General features: G+C 38.1%; 1 protein-coding gene and 1 pseudogene across 12 annotated transcripts in view; one reads left to right on the top strand and one right to left on the bottom strand.

Moving 5' to 3' along the window:
* The window catches only part of BBS9 (Bardet-Biedl syndrome 9), a 452,171-nt gene that overhangs the window by 326,018 nt on the left and 104,334 nt on the right, over window positions 1–21,819 (top strand). The window lies entirely within an intron of this gene.
* LOC123835410 (small ribosomal subunit protein eS6-like) lies at window positions 5,122–5,864 on the bottom strand (annotated as a pseudogene).

Here is a 21,819-nt window from a genome sequence, read left to right as displayed (position 1 = left end):
TCTCTCACTTGCCCTGTCTCTGGAATATTGTTCTTGCCTTTAGCCTGGCTTTCCCCTTGGCTGCAAGATGGCTGCTGCAGTTCTAGCTACCACATCCAGACAGTATAATACCCAGAGGTGAAAAGAAGACATCCTTGCTGTTTCTCCTCCTTAGAAATAAACAATGCTTTCTCTAATGTTCCCCCTTCATGTCTGCCAACATTCCTCTCCTATCCTATTGCTCCTCATAATCTCATGCCTTCCTGAACAGTGCTTCCTAAACCAATAACCGGCAAGAATGATAAAATTACCATGATTGGCTTCAGGGATTGGCAGACTTTTTTGTAAACGGCTAGATAGTAAATATGTTAGGTTTTGCAGTCCATTTGTTCTCTGTCACAACTGTTCGGCTTTTCTATTGTAACAGCAATAGACAAAAAGTAAATAAATGGGTATTGACTGTGTCTCAATAAAACATTTACAGAAACAGGTGGCAGGCCCATGGGCCGTAGATGGCCAGCTCCTGGAGCTGTTAGAGCAGTGACCCTGAAACACTAGCATACATCAGAATCATCTGGGAGCTTTTAAAATGTAAGGTTGCCCCATCCAGAGTTTCTGATTCAGCAGAGTTGGGGTAGTGTGAGGGAATTTGCATTTCTAACAAGTTCCCAGTTGATACTGGGTTTAAGATCAAGCTGATGCTGGCTCAAAAACCTCACTTTCAGAACCAGTGGCTTCGACCAGGGTTTTGGTACCTCTTTATCGTGTGTGTGGGAGTTATCCTGTGCATGATAGGATGTTTAGCAGCATCCCTGGCCTCTACTCACCAGGTGCCAGTAGGTACCCTGCCCCTTTAGTATGAAGACCAGAAATGTCTGACATTGCCACATGTTCCCTAGGGGGCAAAATCTCTGATTCTTCATCCCCCTTAGACTTAGACTATTCAGATCTATCTCCTGGATCTGGGAATAGGTTCACATTTGGGGCGGAGTGTCACCATTCTGTGAGGAAAGAAGCGAGAGAAATGATGGCTGGATAGGCAGCTAGGAGTGTGTACTGCTGATGACATCCTAGCTCCTTGGAAAAAAGACCTCACTGGCCAAAATGTTTCAGAAAATGGAGCAAGAATACCCACCTTCTAAGGTTTTCTTGAGCATAGAATCTAATTGCATAATTGAAGGAACTTCATGGAGAGCCTGGCAATAAATACGGAGAGGTGGACAAATATTTAATGAGCAAAACATCCCATTAAGTAAAGCCGTAGTTAAAGGTGACATCTGCATTTGGTTCTTACAGGATGTTTCTCATGCAAAGTCTGTGAAAGAGTTAATGTTATGTTTATAAGATTTTGGTGGCCTTTAAAAAGGAACATTTACATAATTTGTTTTCTGTTTTAGATAGTTAAAATGTGAAAAATCTGGCTTTGGTAAATGTATGGGCATTTTGTTTAGGAAATCTTTACTCTTGGATACTATTTGGACCAGAACTTTGGCTATTTATATAGGTAACGAAGCCACGGTGGAACCCCGTGTGGTTACTGAGCCGTTCCTTAGCCTCTCCAGCTCTGCTCTGTGTCAGAGGGTTGCAGGCTGCATCTCCCCGGAACCATGTCAATCGGGAGGCCCTGGTAGGAGACCTGAAGGCGGCAGGAATTTTGATGTTAATGTTCCTCCCTGTCCTCATCTGCTTTGGGCAGCATCTCATTTGGGGCTGCATTTTCTCCAGGGCTCCAGCTCCCTCTGAACAAGTCTGCCATTGTTCTGTCTGGTGATTCCAGGTCCCTGGGCTCTGATACCTCTGTCTTTTCCCATCATCCCTCCAGCGTGTGAGGTGGTAGTAGCTTCCTCTGTTGCTAATTGCTAGGTTACGTCAGTCGTCACCCACCCCCTGCCTGGCTCCTCAGCCCTCCATACCCATTACACCCTACTTTAAGATACCTGAATTAAAAATACTCAAAGTGGCTTCTGTTTTCTTGATTAAACTCGTACTGATACAAAGCCCAGCCCTAACTTTCTCGTCATATACCTAAAAATCTTTTATCTCATCAGGAGATTTTGTTGTTCTTAAAAAAAAAAAAGTACAAATTATGCATCTATTGAAATTGTCAGTGATAACGCATATACTAAGGTGTAGTCTTGATAGCTGTTAGCTTCAGATTCTTATAAACAGAAGAGGAAGTTAAAAAGTTGGTAAATTATTTCACAGGGGGACCTGTTATTATAGCCTAGAGACAAAGAACACTGGTTTTGAAGTTGAACTACCCAGGTTTAAGTGGGCCCTTCTGTTTACTAGCATTTTGGATTTAAGCAAATGATCTAGTTTCTCAGTATCAGTTTTCTTGTCCATAAGTTGGTGAAAATAATCGTACATTTTTGGTCTCAAAGGGACTGTTGAGAGGAGTAAGTGAATATTACATCCAAAATGCTTATAATAAGCACCCAATAAATATTAACCATCATCATCACTATTTTTTTGATACTTACCCTAGCCATAACTGATTGAGTCAGCCTTTCACTATGGAGAGGAACTACAGGCCCTAAAAATAAGTTTCTACATGGAATAAGGATGAAAATATATCCCAAAGGGAAAGCCCATTTGAATATATGCTTTCTGAAGTACTTCTTTTTTCCTCCTCATTTGTTTACCATGAGTGCGACTGCTTTAAAATATATATAAATTAACACACATACCCATACCTTAATATCTCATAATAGAGGTTATCACTTTAAAAAAAAGCTTTTGTGAATGTCAGGATTTCAATCTTAAGAAGAGTAAGAAAAATTCTCTCGATTCCATGGGTTTAATTGGCCTCTGGCAGGTACTGGCTCAGCATGCCTTATCATACAGTGTCCGGAAACACTGTGAATAAAAAAGTATGGCATTAGGTTGTTCCCCATGGATATATTCTTGGCAATGGGCATTTTAATCAAGGGATGTAAGCAGTGGGCTTCTAGAAGAGCATTAGCTAATTCATCAAAGTTATGTGGTAACCACGAGTTATGCAGACACGGACCTAACAGTGGAATAGATGTAAGGAATGGGAGGGAGTATCAGTTGAAACTTTTACAGGATGTGTTACATTGTGTTTCGTTTTTATTTGTTTTTTGGAAGAAGAGAGCAGTCTTCTGAGAGCTATGGAAAAAAAAAAGTCAGGAAATACTAATCCTGACATGTTAATTGTTAAAATAGTTGTTAAAAAACAAAAGGTCTTCTATTTAACATTTCAACTTTTCTGTGGGTGGCAGTGCTATTTATTCGTTATTCCTAAATTTCTTAGATCCAAGAAGTTGGAAACATTTGACGTGAGATGTGGAAATTTGTTTTATTTGTCACTTATGTCGTGCTGAGTTCCTAAAAATAGTTTGGGTTGCCTGTTAGATTTGTCAAGTAACTTGCCCTAAAGTAAAATTGAAGTAATAACAAAGGGAGAAAAGCAACATTTACTTCATTCATTTAAGATTGCACATACTATTTATGAATTTTAACATTAATTGCTATTGTGTAGGTTTGAAGACAGATTTTTATTGGGATTCATTTTAGAGCTGAAAATTATCCTATAAGTGTTGGAGCTGGATACTGATATGGTATGACATAGAGGGTGATGTAGGATCCAACCTGCCTTAAAATACCTTATTATTCCAGCTTTGGATGCTTACAGTTTTTATCATTCAAGTTATTTGTTTCATTTCAACACTTGTCTTGAAAAGTCCTTGTAACATGGCAACCTGGGGAATGTGTCCCAGAAAAACCCCTGTGAACGTATTTGCCCACAATTCAAGTGGACTGGCCTGGTGTCCTCAACCAGTTAGTTAGCTGTGTCATCTGTCAACAGTTGAAGATTGGTAACTCTGATACATTGGGGTGAGTTGGGTCAGTGAGATCTGGTAGGATGGATTGGCGGAGGAGGGAATCTCAAAGAGAGCTTTGTGAGGGTTAGGGTGTTTTAAGTGAAGGAAATCATATGTCTCTTGCTTCGAGGCAGCAGGTAGGTTTTCTTGACTGCTAGAAATTCCAGATCTGTGAAATAATAATGGATGTGGGCCATTAAGTATGATGGAGGTGGTGAAAGGGGAATATTAAAATTATACTTGTGAACCTTTTTTGAGGTCAGAGACTCCAATGGGACTCTGAAAGCTTTGGGCTCTTTCCTCTAGAAAAATACATAAAATCACCCAAAATGTTACTTTTAGTTTCAGGGGACTTTCTTTTTTTTTCTTTTTTAAGATTTTATTTATTTGACAGAGAGAGACAGTGAGAGAGGGAACACAAGCAGGGGGAGTGGGAGAGGGAGAAGCAGGCCTCCCGCCGAGCACAGAGCCCGATGTGGGGCTCGATCCTAGGACCCTGGGATCATGACCTGAGCTGAAGGCAGACGCTTAACAACTGAGGCACCCAGGCACCCCTCAGGGGACTTTCTGACCCCCGAAGTCTATTCTTGGGCTTAGGTTATACCTCTAGGTTAAAGGAAAAGTTAGGGTTTTTAGAAACATGTCAGGTTTTATAATTTTATTATTCATTTGTGAAGCAATTGGGAGCCACTGTAGTTTTCTGACTATGGGATTGGTATGGTCATACTAATTCTTACATTTCTTATAGAATACTTACAGAATTCTATCGTGTAGAATATAGTAGCTGATGCAAGGTGCAATAAACTTAGAATTATTTAACTGAAAAAAGAGTAAGAATTTCAAATATTTAGTAAGGGAAACAAAAAAATACATTAAATATAGTTTTATTTCAGAATAAGAGGTGTTCTTATTGGAAGCTTTGACTTAGTCAAAACAATCAAGAAGGTTTGTTAGCAATTTATTTGTAATTTTTTTTTTACCTGAGAGATTATTCTAGGTTTTTTGTTTGTTTTATTTCTTTCATTCTACATAAATCAGAACATGATTCATTAGAGCCAGATATTTTGCTCTTTATGACTGTTTGTAGACATACAATCAGTCATACTTCGTTTAGACAATCTTGACATGTCTGCAAAATAGTCAATATAGATTATCCTTAAAAATCAGCAACAGAAGCAAAGTTATTAATGTTTTTTGGAGCTATTTAAGTAGGATGTTTTTGTTTCCATCAAACAATTTATTCTTTTTTTTTTTTTGATGTCTGATCTTATTTATTTGTCACTCTTAGAAAATCTCATTTTTGACTGGACTCAGAGGTAGAAGCTCTCAGAGAGGACAGCCTCCGTCTTTTGGCAATCTGTTCCTGGTGTTTTTCTCTGGCCTCCTTCGTTCTCTTGGCGAAAAGTTTAGCATATTCTGCAGCCTCTTCCTTATTTTTCTTACTGCACTGTTTCTTCAAGGCAATAAACCAACATTTGTGCTGGAGGACACGTGGAGTAACAGACGCTGAATCTTAGGCACTTTGGTTCTAGGTTTCTTACCTTCTTTGTTTAGGGGCTTTCTCACAACATACTGGTGGACATCAGCTTCTTTAGAGAGACTGAAAAGTTTGCGGATTCTGCTTGCTCTTTTGGGCCCCAGGCGACGAGGCACAGTAGTATCAGTGAGTCCAGGAATATCCTTCTCCCCCTTTTTTACAATGACCAAGTTGAGAACACTGAGATTGGCATCTACAATGCAATCCCGAACAGATTTGCGCTTTCTCTCTCCAGTCCTCCTTGGTCTATAGCAGGAATGCCACTTACTCAGCAGCAGGTGGACACGGCCATGGGTCAAGACACCCTGCTTCATGGGGAAGTCTTGTTTGTCATTGCCACCACTGATTCAGACCACATAACCCTTCCATTCTTCACCCAGAGCATCAGCAGCAACTTCTGTGGCCATACGCTTCTCATAAAAGGTATGAAGTTTGCGTTCATCGTCCACTTCAATGAGTTTCTGGCAGCCAGCAGCTGGAAAAGTGATGTTCAGCTTCATGCTGGAGCAGCCTGCCGCCTCCGAGGCGTCACGAAAAAGAGAAACATAATTTATTCTTGATTGATGATGTTATTTTACTGACTATTTACTAGTAAGTTATATTCCTAAAATCAGTATTATCAAGCAAACCAATCAGGGCAGGTTCAGGGCATGGCTGGATGATATAGCAAGCAGTTCTGTCTTTTTTGAAGGGTTTCAAACCCTTGGGTGCCAAGCTTACTGACTTCTAGCCCAACACAGCCTAAGGGAAGAGGAGTCACAGCATTGTTTTCATGTACTAGTGCTCATGAGTGTACTAGAGAGGAAAGTCTCGGTAGAGAGTCACCTCAAACTCTAAACTCTAGAAACAGATTAGGAATATGAGGAAGCTGCAAATGATAAAAATTATTCCAAACTATTAGAAACATGCAGTTTCTAGTCATAGACAAATTCTTATTTCTCAGTGTTAGCAGTGACAGTAACAATACACTATTGCTTATTGCAAGGCTGTGTACTAATTTCTAAGAACACAAAAGAAGGATAAAACATGTTCTTCATTTGTAAGGAAACTAATTGTTTAAATAGAGAAGAAGAACATATACCCCAAAGGTAAATTATGGTATAAGAGAGCATAGATTAAGTTTCAAAATGAATAGTATAGGTAATAAATAAATAAATGACAGAGGAATTCTGATCTAGGAGATCAGAATTGGGCCAGGATGTCTTTTCAAGCTTCAAAGAGGAAGTTCTCCTATTGGCTGCCCCATAGGTCTCTGCCATGCACCTTTACCTAATGTTTATCACATTTTTGTGTTATTACTTGTATAGTTGTCTTTCTTCATCATTAGTGGCTAAATTGCTTAGGGTCAGGGCTGGTGTGTGTATTGTTGAACTTTGAATCTTTAGCACTAGGGCATAATACAGCATAAATATATGTTGAATGAATGAGTCATGAATGCATAAATGAAGGCAAAGCTTATGTTTAATTTTGAGGGAAGGACACACATTTAAGTGGAGATTAAGAAGGATTTATAGGCAGAAGGAAGAGTACAAGTTAATGTATGTTAGTGGAGGTACTCGAGGTGTCTGAGAAATGATGAGTGGACCAAATTATTTTTGATAAAAAGGCTGATATAGGAGAGTCAGTATAAATTGAGATTAGGTAAGATAAACACTGGCAAGACTGGGGAAACTTTGAGTATTGTTACTAAATTATTCCATAGCATGGGCAAGACGTATAACTTCCACACATGTATTTCTTTTCTATAAAATGAGGAATAGAGCAGTTAGGAAATACAAGTATAGAAAATTATATTTAAAATTAAATTATGTGGTATGATATTTATTGTATTTATTATTGATTTATTGTATAATGTTGCATAAAATAAGCAAAGCATCTAAAATATCACATTCATGTAAACTTGTATACATATCTGTGTATGTGGAGCTAGTTTCAGAATTGTCTGAGAAAGTATTTCCTAAAATATTAATAATCACTCTCTCCGGCACAGTCTGAGTGATCTTTTCTCCTCTTTTTCAGTTTACCTGAACTCTGCATCAGTGAACTAGAGGCGATTTGCGGAGGATAGTGGTGGTTGGAGTGGAGAGGAAGAAATACATACAGGGAGATATTTTGAAGGCAGAACTGAAAGTCCTTGGTGACTTACTTAATATTTAAGTGGATAAAGGAGGAATTGTGAGTTAAATATGATGCTGAGGTTTTGAGGCAGTTATTGTTAGTAGTAAACTTGGGAGGGATGTGCACCTTGCAAATAGGGACACTTTTTGTTGGAACATTGGCTTATTAATGTCAATATCTGGAACTATTATATAAATATATGAAGCAGCAGCTACAGTAGAAGTTAGTAGTGAATTATATCAGGTAAAGCAGAGATTAGAGTGTAAGCACAGGGCTGGTGGCTAAAATTGTGATTTTTCTATCTCGGAATTTAACATTCTTGAAAAAAAAAAACAAGTGTCTTCTCAATTCTCATGTATTCTTGAAGAAAATGGACAAGTATGGTTTGTACTCATTTTAGAGAGTGAGAAAGTAAGAGTTAGGGAAATAGAGGAACCTCTGGTTATATGCAGGTGCTTACTGAGTGGGAGAGAAAGGGTCTCCCTGTTGGTTGACTACCATGTTGCCTTGAATGGGAGGAAAAAAGTACATCACTGATACTCATGCATCCCATTGTGATTGGTCTTTTGGTTGTAACTCTCTTTTCTTTTTTAATCCAGATTTTAAAAAGGGATCTGTTTCCAAAAGCTGTGGTGGCCTATTTTTTAAGTTAACTAATAACATAGATGAGATGCCATGAAGGATGGCTCAAAATAGAAAATAAGGTTGTATAATTGAGACAAAAAGGGATATCCTGGAAATAACGTTATGTTTAGTAGTAAGTTTTAGAGCTTCTAATTATACTGGTCTTTTCCCTCTCCTAATTACTAATTTTAGAATATGTTTCTTTCAATTTAAGAGTTAGCCAGCCTTAAATTTGTCTGCTGAAACTATGTTAGAAACCACACTATTTCCAGTTCAGTTGAAATTATATGGTATTAAACCTGTATCTTTCCAGGTTCTATAGACTTTGGCAGAAATGTTGGGATTTAAAGCATTAGTGCTTCAATGGCTTTTAGAGGATAAGATCCTTTTGTTGTTTGGGCCATACACACTTTACTGTTTCTGTTTCTGGGCTGTTCTGGAATGGAAATGGGATTTATTCATTTCCTTTAGATTAGAGTATGTTATTTATCTCCATTCTAAAGGTGGATTAGTAAACGAGATTCTGGATAGAAATCAAGAGAAGGGGCAGTTTTACATTTTAATCTCATAGCTCGAGTAAGTCATGAATTCTAAATGAAGAATAAACACCTTTATTTTCTCTGGGAAATAGCTTAAACACAGACTGAAATATTTGATAATTGGTAGCCTATCTTAAAATAATCTGGTCCTTGGCCTTGAGCAGGAAATCTTTATACTTCATAAAGAGAAGTAGTTACTTTCAATATTGACCTGGCCCGAGATGGAAAGACTGGGCACTCTTTTTGGACACTGTGATCACAAAGCTCAAGTCTTTGATTTGATTGTTATGTCCTCACATAATTGATTTTCCAGAAGTTTCTATCCTATAACTTTTGCTTTTTTTTTCACATGGGTCTCTTCGTTGCTTTACGAAAACATGATGTCATTAGCCCATGAAAACAGAGTCTTACCTCTGTGCCTTCACTGGCGTACATACCTTGCTTGGAATCACCTACAGTCTTCTTCAACACAACAAATTTAGGTTCTCCAACCTCCAGGGAGTCTCTCCTAACAACTCCAGCCTTCATTTTTTAAGCTCATCAAGATCATTTACAGGAAATACTTTGAAGTTTACTACTGAATTTAGTACTGTGTGATATTTTCCTTGGTTTAATAGATGCTAATTTGATCTCAACTTAAACTTTTACACAGTGTTACCTTTAAGCTTTCAAATACAAGAATCTTCTTTTTGAGGGAAGGTATCAGGTGCATAGTAAATGATCAGCAGGTGCTTGGCATTAGTATTAATGTGATATGGAGAAAATGTTTTGAAATGAGACTTATTGGATTGAGACCTAAACATTACTGATGTTACTTTAATTGAATTGAGACCGTTTTTATTGTGCTCAGCCTTGGATGAACCACTTAAATCAAATTTAGCAAGAAGTTGCACTTTTTTTTTTTTTTAAGATTTTTTATTTATTTGACAGAGACACAGAGAGAGAGGGAACACAAGCAGGGGGAGTGGGAGAGGGAGAAGCAGGCCTCCTGCCGAGCAGGGAGCCCGATGTGGGGCTCGATCCCAGGACCTTGGGACCATGACCTGAGCTGAAGGCAGCTGCTTAACGAATGAGCCACCCAGGCGCCCCAGAAGTTGCACTTGTTAACTAGTCATAAGGCAGCCCAGTAGTACCCAGGACAGTCTAAAAAAAAAAAAAAAAGGTAATTTAAATCAAAGTAGATTTCTCAGTAAGTCTCAAGCAGTCTGGATGAAAATATATATAAAATACTCCTACATTGCTAGACATGGGCCACAGATTTGACTTCTCTCTAGTCAGTATAAAATTGGAATCACATCCGTTTAAAAGATTCTTAATGTTTTAAAGAAACAGAGAACACTTCTTTTTCTTGTTTTAGTTTTTTGTGTGCTTGTTTATTTGTTGTTGTTTGGTTTTTCAATATCGGATTGACTTCCCTAATGCTGAGAGGAATTTTTCTTCTGGGTCTGTATAAGGTGGACGTGGTGGGATGTAGTGAATAATCAGCCTTGATGAGAGTGGGAAGATATGGTCAAATTAGTTGATACATTCAAATCCAAAATTAAGTAGTTGATTAGGTGTGAACTGTAAGAAGGCCAGTGGCTCACTTTTCCCAACTTGTTCATTTTTGCCAGTTCTTTGGTGCAGTAGAGATAGCCACTGGAAAAAAGATGAATTCATGCACTGATTGAATCCAGTGCCTTATGACTCATGAGTAATTGGGTGTAATTCTTACGACCACACAATGGTGGGTTGAAGCCTGATTTCCTAACTTTGGAAACGAATCTTTTTTTTATGCTCTTTCAGGGGTTGGGGGGGGGGATGTGTAGGGGAACACCAAAGTGGTCTCTGTCCTCTCCAAAATTCAGGGATATAATTTTTAGCTCAAGACTCCCTGCCAAAGTTGAATCTGGGGCAGTTTTTCACTCAGTCTGAATCTTCTAGGCTAACTTGTTTTTCAGCTTACAATCAGGGTCAGTCTTGGAGCAGTTCACCTTACAAACAGGAGCCAATTCGTATTATTCAAATGGGCTGTACATGATCTCCTCATGGATGTATGGGTCAGGGGCAGCCCCACAGAGAGCCCCTGGAAGTGAGGGAGCCAGCAGGCCAAGTATCTCCTCTGGGGCTGTATCAGTGTTTTCTGAGAAAAAGCTGTAAAGAAACAAAATTTCTTTAAATCAGATTCTGGTTTTAGTGCATTTAGAGAATTGTTGAACATGAAAGTGAGTCTGTTAACTATTATTCTTTAAAGTGAATAGATTTCTCCAATACTTTTTTATATATTCGGGGATCCTTGACTAACTTTTAAATGTGTAGATTTTTAAGGCATAGGTTTGTTCAGAATTGTGAGGTTTGGGGGACAAGGCTGAGATCCTACTCTTTTCCCTCACCCAACATAGAAGCCAACTTGTTATTGTTGTTGTTTTTATAGATGCTGAAAAAAATCTCAGTAACTTCTTTCTGCAGAAGTTGCCTGTTCAGAGGTGGCCCTGGTAACTGTTCAGATGAAGCATGGGATTCTCTGGAGAAGCCTTTTTCTTTCCCCTAATCTCTTCAGCTGCTTGAGACCAGAGCTGATATTCACTGGTGCTCTTACCAGCCAAGAAAACATGCTTCATTGTCTTAGCTAGTAATATCTTTTATTGAGAACAAGTTGAATTTGTGACTTGTTCAGTGATGTCTTACCCTTTCTCCTCATCAGGTGCATGTCCGAAGTCAACGACATGTTTTATTTTAGAAATTGAAATTCAATACCAGCGTTACAGAAAGCAAAAGTTCTTTCTATAAATTTTTTTGATATTGAAAATCCTTTGAACCCAACTATTGAATGTCCCCTCTACTCCTGTATAATCTGACAAATCTTTACTCTTAAAAAACATTCTTTAAGGACATATGCCAAAGATTCTTTGTAATCCATTGATATCCTCATTTCTTAAACAGAAATTTGTTCCAGATGCTATTTTTCTTCCAGACAGGATACTGATATTATATTCTTTCCTTATAAATTAGTGGAATAGTAGGTCTCAGTTTGGAATATATTAAGAATATTTGGAGAAACAGCAAAACTGGGAATCAAACTGTTAAGTCGAAGGCCTTGTGTTTCTAACATACCAAGCAATCTTTTTTTTTTTTTTAAGATTTTATTTATTCATTTGACACAGAGAGAGAGAGAGAAAGAAAGAACGAACGAGAGCACAAGCAGGGGGAGCGGCAGGCAGAGGGAGAGGGAGAAGCAGGCTCCTCGCTGAGCAGGGAGCCCAGCAGGGGGCTCGATCCCAGGACCTCAGAATCATGACCTGAGCCGAAGGCAGATTTTTGCTGCTGAAGAAGTTGTCTGGGCCATTTCTTTTCCCCTTTCATCCATGACCATACTTTGGTCCCCGGTTTCCCAGTAGCTCTGGCCAGAGTGGCCAGTTGATATGTCTGGGTCCTTGTCCTTTATTAATTGTCTTTTTCTCAATCATTAGGGAACAGAAACCTTATGCCCAAACTGAGAAAGAGTTAGGTAGAGGCTCAGGGCTCTCCTTTCACTTGCCCCTCCTGTCCCTTTTAACATAACATTTCAACTTGATGTCCCAGTATCACAACTTAGTGATCACAGGGAAAATAATCATCAATGTCAGAGATGTGGTAGACTATAAGCTATACATGAAATCACCTATACAAATTAGAAAACGGTGATAGCGAAGAAAATTACTAAGTTTCTGAGAAAAGAGAAAGTCAAAATAAAGCCAGATTAGGATCCCATTTTATGGAGACACTTACCACTACCAACTTCAAAATCTCTTTCTTCCAGCTAACCACACCTATGCTGTCATATCAGTTTCTTTTTATGCAACATTTATGTTTTCCCTTTCTTCTGCCAGAATGGATTTCTGACATCCTGGAACTCTTGTGGTGAGCAGTTCCCTAATAACGTGTATAATCTTTCCTAATACTATTTTTTAATCATCAAACCATAATTTTTCTAAGGACTGTTAAACCCTACTTTTCTAAGGTGTTCTTAGGAGAATTAAGATGATGGCTGCAGGGTAAAACTCTCGAGAGCTGAAACAAAGAACTGCTTCCTGAGGGTTCACAAGCTAAACTATAATCTTTCCCATCACTCATGCAGGCCACAAGTGCCAACATGGCATCTGTCCCCAGATTTTAAATCTCTCCTCTGGGTAGTTGTTGTGATACCTGTTATTTTATCCAAATTCAGCTCGTTATCACATCTTTGGATATTAATACCAAGAGTTTAAACAAAAAGTGGCTGTGTGAATCAGTTCCTGGTGTGATGATAATCTTTTTCTTTTGTTATTCCCTGAGAATGGATTCAGATTTCTGGTAAATGGACTCTATTAGAGGATTCTCATTTAGCTGTGGCACCTGTTTGATTTAAGTAAACTAAAAAGAACTAGTTTGCAACCAATACCTCTCTCGTCAGATACAATCTTCCTCATACAATCTATTTCAGCTACTTAGAGGGAAGAAAAGAGAGGTTTTGGATTTAGAGGGACCACTCATCCTATCAAATCCAAACTTGGACATTTCAAGAAAAGATCTCATTTTAATATATACCACATTTATTTGCTTGTGTTTGTAATTTTTTTTTTTTGCTTTTTTCTCCCTTTTTTTTTGTTGAGGCAAAAAAAATTATTTTTTCTTTTGTTTTTCTACCTGTTTTGTTTTTTGTTTTTATTTGTATGTTTTGTTTAAAAGGGGAAACTTTAAAAGAGAATATTGATGCCAGGACTGAAACCATTGTGGATCCTTTTCCTTTTTATGTTATTCTAGTCTTTATTAGAAATGTACACAGATATTTACTATCTTTTGGCTAGTTTTGTAGCTCAAGATCATTTTGAAAATAGTTATTAAAAATTACTTTTGTAATTATGAAAAAGTCACTATCTCACAAATATTTACTAGGGTAAATCAATCTTACCCTTTATTAATAAGAAATATACTTTATTACCTTCCCCAAATGGATTTTTTCATTGAAATCATAAGAAAGCAGAATTAAATTTTTAAAAATTAGTGAAAAATTTGCAGAAGTGAATTTTCTAGCTCCACGGAGCTAAGGTTCTGTAGCAACAGGGGGTGCAGTGGAGGAACATGGACTTTAGGACTAGACAGACTTGGGTTTGAATCTGGCTGCGTGTTTGTGGACAGTCAGTCTTTCAAACCTTTCAGAAAGGGCCTCAGTTTCATCATGACCAGATTGAATCTAGCAACTCTACTGCACAATTTTGTTATGAAGACCATATGAAAGAACTCATGCTTGGCCTACATTAGGTCCCACTGGGAAGTGCAGGGAAGGCTGAGGGGACCTTTATGAAAATGGCCCAACTGTCCATTGACTGATGAATGGATAAAGAAGATTGTGTTTGTATATTTTATATTATATACATATATATAATGTATGTATGTGTGTGTGTATATATATATATACATATATATACATATACATAATGAAATATTACTCAGCCATAAAAAGGAATGAAATCTTGCTGTTTGCAATGACATGGATGGAGCTAGAGAGTATTATGCTAAGTGAATTAAGTCAGAGAAAGACAAATACCGTATGATTTCACCCATATGTGGAATTTAAGAAACAAATGAGCAAAGGGAGGAGAGAGAGAGAGAGACAAACTAAGAAACAGACTCTTAACTATAGAGAACAAACTGATGGTTACCAGAGGGGAGGTGGGTGGCGGGGATGGGTTAAATAGGTGTTGGGGATTAAGGAGTATACTTGTGGTGATGAGCACCCAGTGTTGTATGGAATGTTGAATCATTGTATTGTACACCTGAAACTAATATACTGTATGTTAATTAACTGGAATTTAAATAAGAGCTTAAAAAAAGAAGAAAAGAAGAGAGAGTGCCCCACAAAGGACAGCTAGGGAATGCCCTGGGAACAGTTATTTTCTGGGAACTGGACGAAGACCTTGGCATTGGGAGGTATGATTCCAAACAAAATACCAAACAAAAATATATTTAATAGATTCTAAGATTTTTTGTTTCTGTTTTTTAGAGATGGGGAGGAGAGGAGGGGCAGAGGGAGAGAGAATCTTAAGCAGGCTCCATGCCCAGCTCAGAGCCCAGTGTGGGGCTTGATCCCATAACCCTGAGATCATGACCTGAGCTGAAATCAGGAGTCAGATGCTTAACAGACTAAGCCACCCAGGTGCCCCTAATATGTTAATTTTAAGCCACATTGTTGATTTGATTACCTTTGAAGATAAAAGGTAAAATTAGCACATTAAATGAACAAAGAGATAAGACGCATTATGATTTGAAAATCATTAGAATGGGTGTGTCTAGGGGCACCTAACAAGCAAAGTGCATTATGGAATTAAGGAAATGTGCTATTTTTGGGCATCACAACTGGTATGCTAGGCATTAGCTCTACTTCTGAGAGAAGCTTCGGATAGTAGTGTTAAGCCAAGATGCTAGTTTTCCAAGATATGCCAGATGGAGTTTACTTCAGTTCAATTCAGATATTTGTTGATCCCTGCTATGTGTTAGGCCCTGTACTAGGTGGCGGGGACACAGCAGTAAATAAGACAAAACACAGTTCCTCCCTTCCCGGAGCTTAAAATGATCAAACAAGTAATTCTGAATGTGATGGATATAATGGAAGGGGACATACAGGTGCTTTGAAAGTGTAGGGTGTGGGAAGTATGCTACACATGTTGGTAAATAATGTATATAACCTGTGGGCTAAATCAATCCCATGAAGAGATGCTGAAGTTATTGAGACTGTAAACTAGAGATGAAAAGGCAAAGGGAGGCGTTGTTACTGTATGTAATGGTTTTTTGTTTTAATAAAAGGTTCGTTGGTTGGGTATTTAGCCAGAGAACAATAATTAATAATAACAGTAACAATGCTAAGCTCTATTGAGTGCTTACTATGTGCTAGGTGTTGTAACACATTTATGTTGCATCTCATTTGAGCTCCACAGCAAATACCTCTCCTTTATGAAGGAGAAAGCTCAAGTTTAAAGAGATTAATGGTGTCAAAAACTACAGGGAGTGGTGGGATAGGACCAGAGCCCAGATTCAGATTTAATCATTTGTCATGTGGGCGATTTCTGTTTCTCCATACTTGTTGTAGTTGTTTTATGTTTGAAAAGTTTGTGATTATTGCAGGGGTTGCAAACTCAATGACTCCAGGGTCAGACAGGTAACAGAGATGTAGATGGAAGACAGTAGGAGTGATGTTCAGCACTGTGAGTGCTTTTCTGAACCAAAGGCATTCAAACATTCAAATGTGGATTTACTTAAAAGAGGGACCAACAGAAGAATCTGTAGGCCCTTCATCCCCAGGAAATCAGGTTGGTGGGGAAGACTTGTTTATAGATTTTTCGTATGTTAACTCAACCCAATAGTCATTTGTATAACGCTTATCATCTAGCAGTGTGTGTGTGTGTGTGTGTGTGTGTGTGTGTATCTAAAGCTATAGTGTGGTGGGCTGGGAAATGCTTGGGCTTTGGAGGTTTTAGGCACACCTGGTTTGAATTTGGGCACTGGTGTGTGATTTTTTTTTATTTAAAAGATTTTATTTATTTATTTGACAGAGAGAGACACAGCAAGAGAGGGAACACAAGCAGGGGGAGTGGGAGAGGTAGAAGCAGGCTTCCAGCTGAGCAGGGAGCCTGATGCGGGGTTTGATCCCAGGACCCTGGGATCATGACCTGAGTGGAAGGCTGACGCTTAATGATTGAGCCACCCAGGCACCCCTGCTGTGTGCTTTTGAACAAGTTGCTTAACTTCTCTGAACCTTGTTTTCTTCATAAGTCAAAAATAATAATTACCTAAAATGTTGTTGAAAGGTTTAGGAATAATATCCATTGACTTCTTAGGACTGTGCCTGGCACATAGTGGACACATAGTAAGCAGAAGTTGTTGTTTTTATTAATATATTTGTTTTCCTTACTGTTAGTTCTTTTTAGGCAGCTCTTAAATTGCATTTATCCCTATCACTTAGCACTTAATTGACCTTGTACACTATCTTTGCCAATTTGGTCATGTCAAAATTCTTTTCAGTAAGTAATGATAGCCATCAAAAAGCTTGAGGTGGATGAGAGTGAACTGTTTTCCTGTAACCATTCTCCTTGGCTATAATCGAAGTAAGTCTCATGTCAAATTTTGCCTTATGCAAAGACATTCATTAAATAAACATTTATAAGCATGGAACAGTTCATGCAGCCTGTACTGCAGTAGGCTGGGTGAAGCTCAAATCTACGTCTTGTAGGCACTAGAATACCACCTTCCTGGAAAGATTCACTTGAGGCAGGTAGGACAGTAATCTTTGGATCTACTTACCCTCATAGTGGGCATCAGCTAGAAATCTGACCCAAAGGCAAGACACAGGATCTTTTAGGCTCAAGCCTTGGACCATATCCTCTCAGTGTCTTCCTGGATTCTTATCCCTCTTTTATGTAAAGAAAAGTATGAGCGGAAAAATATTCAGCCAATTCACATATCTTAATACGGTTGATTTTGCCAGTGAATCTATTTCTAACACCATAATGTTGATTATCCAACCTCTCATCTCACTAATCAGAACCTATTTCTGAAATTCATTATGGTAATTAGAAAGTCTCTGGTATTGGTAGAGACACCAATGACTTAAGTGCTTGGGTAGTCACCTCTGACATGTGAGCTTTGCTTCTGATTATAGAAGGGTAGCTCCTTTGAGCACAAACTCAGACTCTAGGGCAGTGGTTCTCAACCACGGTGATTTTGCCCCTAAGGAGATATTTGGCAGTGTCCCAAGGCATTTTTGGTTGCCACAACTCGTGGGGGGGAGGGTGCTATTGACATCAAGTTTATAGAGTCCAGAGTGTTGCTAGACTTCTAACAGTGCCCAGGACAGGCCAGCACAACAAAACGTTATTTGGCCCCAAATGTCATTAGTGACAAGGTTGAGAACCTGCTCTGGAGTGTAGTTTAAACTGACTCACCTGCTTACATCATATGACCTTTTCTATGATGATGTATTTTAAAGTTAAATTACAGGCTTTATAACATTCATCACATAAACTTAATGGTAAAGACTTGAATGAATTTACTAATTCATTGTAATGTAATACTTGTGGAAGGTATGAATTTAGAGCCTAGCTACTTAATACCTATGGTAGACCCAATAAATAGCATATAAAAGCTTTTTAAAAATGGTAGGCCTTGGTCTTGTCCACCTGGAATGTAGGGATGGATTTCCATTGCCCAAGTAGTGCTCCTATAAATTGCTGTCCTTTTTCTTTTTTTAAGATTTATTTATTTTAGAGAGAGAGCAATCACGAGAGCAGTGGGGGGGTGAGGGGGGGAGAGAGAGAGAGAGAAAATCCTCATGCAGAATCCCCACTTAGTGTGGAACCTGATGCCTGGCTTGATCCGAGGACCCTGAGACATGACCTGAGCTGAAATCAAGAGCTGGACACTTAACTGATTGAGCCACCCAGGCGCCCCTATAAATTGCTATCTTAGTGGACACTCTTGTGCTACTGAGTTATCAGGCTTTTTATTTTACTTCAGTATATTAAACTTAACAGTAAATGCCTGTAGTGAGACTAAGGCTATGGAAGGGGTACACCAAACAATAAGATAGTCTTTGGCCTGGAGGAGTTTACAGCACAGAAGAAATCACATACAACATACCTTTAGCAAGGCCTCTTCCAATTATAATGTCCCAACAACCTATGATTGTAGAAATACCAATAGTTTACCCTTGTTTCACTCCATATGAAACCAGGAAGCTCCACTCATTGACTTTTGTATTATTTCCATGTGGTCTGAGCCATATAGCCCTGTACATGTCTTGCCAAAGTACTACCAGATAGTAGTGATGTAACTATTATGTATTTTATCTAAAAAAGCAAAAATAAATAAAAAACACTGGTGTTCAAGAGAAATGGACTCTGAAAAACTAGATGTTTTAAAAGGAGATGCATAGAAAGAGAAAACTCAGCAATTTCACTGTATTGTGAAAATGCCACATTTACCTCTTAAACTCTGTAACGAAGGAAATGCTCAACACCATCATCAACACTGTTGGGAGTCTCCAGTTTCTCTTTTTGCTTTTTTGGGTGGATTATCAGCATGCCTTAATTGATCACATGTAATAATGTGTCTTAGCATTAGCAGCCTTAGCTAAAGGAATGCCCTTAGGATAACCAAGTACCCATCTCTCCATCATTTGCCTTCATTGGAGATGGAACTCAAGGCTGTATGGGTGGCTATGTAATTACTGATATGTCTGCCTGTCGGAATGTGGTCTAAAATATTCTGAACTTAGGAACTATTCAGATCAGACCTCTTGAATGTTGTTTTTGGACAGTGATAACTGTGGCATTCTCCAGGGTTTGTAAAACGAGCTCTGACATTGCCAACCATAGATTCCAGCTTTAACTGCGATCTGTTCAATGAGTAACCGTGGTCCAGAGAACATTCATTCTTTTTTTACAGCTTGATTCCATTAATTATTATTTTTTAAATTGGGGTTTCACTTGGCTATAAGTAGGTAATTTTATGGAAAGAGGTAAAAATTTGGTCAGCAGGGGAGTGGAGGGTGGGAGGAAGGTAAAAATAGTAATCAGGTTTGAGATCCGTTGTATTTTTAGCATTATATTAGCCAAGAATTGGAGTTAGTTTCCTTTGAGCCGGTTAGGTTACATGTCTATTTGATGAATAAACTTTGCAGAAATAGCAAAATTTGTCCCTGTGTCACTTGCAAATGATTTATTGTCTTATTTAATATTTTTATGTATCAGTGGTATATGTTTTAAAAGTCCCAGCCAAAGTCTATATTCCAGCACTGCCTACCTTTCATATTCTTCTGGGCAGAACATTAAAAAAGAAAAAAAAAAAAAGGTTCTATAGTACATAGTATAAAGAAATTTCTCAGGAATAATTTGTTTTTCTAAAGCCAGTTTTAAATGAATTCTCAAGGCTTTTGGCAAGTGTAGATTGGTGTCAAGGAAAATTAGAATCCTAGACCAGTAAAACCATCATGACTTCTAAGAGTCAACGATCATACCTCGATGTTCCAAAGCATCAGGTGATTTGGCCAATTAGCAGGTCTCTTTTTATGAAGACAAATCATGTGTGACTGAAATTTTTTTTTTTTTTTTTACTAACAGGTACATTTTCCCTGTTGTTTTAATAGCTAGCCCCAAATGATAACATGGTTAAAAATGTATTCTTATCCTGGGTTTGGTTTAGGAATTTCAGCTAAATGCTTGTTATAGGGGAATGCTAGGTTTTTACTTCATGAGAAGTGTAATAGAATGTAACCTAGTCCCCTGTCCTATTTATACAAAATAACACAGTAGCAAAAGTAGCTAAGAATTAGATGCTTTCTATGCCTTCCAGTTAAAAACCTAGGGTTCTCTTTTATCTAGTTAAAAGTTGAGCACACAGATATAATAATGAAGCACTTCTTACATGCTTATCTGGCATTTGATTCATCATGCCCTTTCTCTTTTCATTTTGAACCTTATTTCACTGTTTCTGTTAAAAGAACAATTCTTTTGGATACAAATTGGATCTTTTCAGCCAAAGTAAAAGTTTAGACATGGTAAATTTTTTCTTCTTCCTTATTGCAGGGGCTTTCCCTGTTGGAGTCTGCAGCAAACACTATCACAAATAACATTGTTTGTGGGAAGTATGCCCTTTTTCTTGCCTGCTTCCAGATCTCCCCTAGACTGAAAGTGTGTCTTTCTGACCAAAGGGCAGCCATGTGAACAAACAATTCATTTCAGCGGTCATTATAGCTGTCTGTAGCCTGGTGTTAGGCAGCTGTGGCTAAAGGTGAACTGAAGCAATTTTTTTTTTTTTTTTTAAGTAGATGACAGATATATTGAGGTAGATCTGTTGTTTCCATGTGACATCACTTGGGTTCCATTCAAATTGGGAGCCTGACAATGCCTGATTGAGTATGTCTAGGATTTAAGAGGCAGTTTAGTTTTGCTGGAGTTTTAGGTGGACTCTGAGGTTCATTAATTCAGCCAGCACTTATGGGACACCCACTGTTTACCGAGTATTAGAAAATGGAGGCATGGTGGGGACTTAATGATTGCTCTTTTTACACTGGAAGTTTCTGGGCTGAGTATGAGTTTTGTTTTCCCTCTGCCTTTTCATAGTGTACCTTATAAACATCTTATTTAAATCACCAAATTCTCCAGCATTTTCAATAAGGTATTTAAAAAAAACCCAACATCTAGCTCCCTGATTAACAAGCCTCAGAGGATTTTTAGAGAACAAGTCATAGCAGGCAAAGTTGTACGTTTGTGTGGGTGTGTTTTAATAGAATTGCTGAAGGAATAAAAAAAGGAATCCAATACATGTAACCTTGCATGGTTTTTAGTATATATCTGATACATGGTCTCATGACATTTTACTTTGAAACTTGATTAAACTTGGCTACAGATGAGCACTGTTCCATTGAGTGACCACACAGAGAGGGCCAGGGAACATTGCAGAATGATCAGCTGTCCTGCATCACCTTAGGAGGTAGTAGTTAGTACTGTGCATCAAGTACTGGAGAAGGGTCTTCCTTTTTTCAATGTCATTGTTAACCTAACAGAAAAAGTAGAATTTGCCTGATGTTACTACACTGAAATGAGCCCTCAACTACAGAGTATTAAGAAATAGTAACCAGGAGCCAAACAAATTAGAAATGAATAGAAAGGATGTTAACTGATTGAATACTACTTTATAGATGAAAACTAAGTCTGAGGAAGGTAGAGAAGCCAAAACTGTACAGCTAGTAAGTAGTTGCATTACCAGTATTCATACATATCTAATTGACTCCAAAGTTATTTGATTATTACATCATTCAGAATGTCATTAAGCCCAAGTTACAATATGGTATAACCATTAACATACCAAAATTGTTGCTTAAATAAAGTTGCCTTTATTTGGGTTAATTTATCTACCTTACATGAATTATACTTTCACGGTACTTTTTACTTCTCTTATGATTTTTAATAACTTTTTGAGAAATAATTTATATATATACAGTTCACTCATTTGAAGTGTACAATTTAATATTTTTAGCATATTCACAGGGTTGTGCAACCATTAGGAGGCATTTTCCATTCCCTCCTGTCCACCCCCCAACCCCCAACCCTAAGCAACCACCAGTCTACTTACAGTGTTTATCGCTTTGCCTGTTCTGGACATCTCAGAGATGATACCACAC

This window comes from Mirounga angustirostris, unplaced genomic scaffold (genome assembly GCF_029215605.1).
Source record: "Mirounga angustirostris isolate CCGP_5_RB_7025 unplaced genomic scaffold, mMirAng1.0.hap1 SCAF_12, whole genome shotgun sequence".
Lineage (NCBI taxonomy): Eukaryota > Metazoa > Chordata > Mammalia > Carnivora > Phocidae > Mirounga > Mirounga angustirostris.
This window is presented reverse-complemented; position numbering and strand designations above follow the sequence as displayed.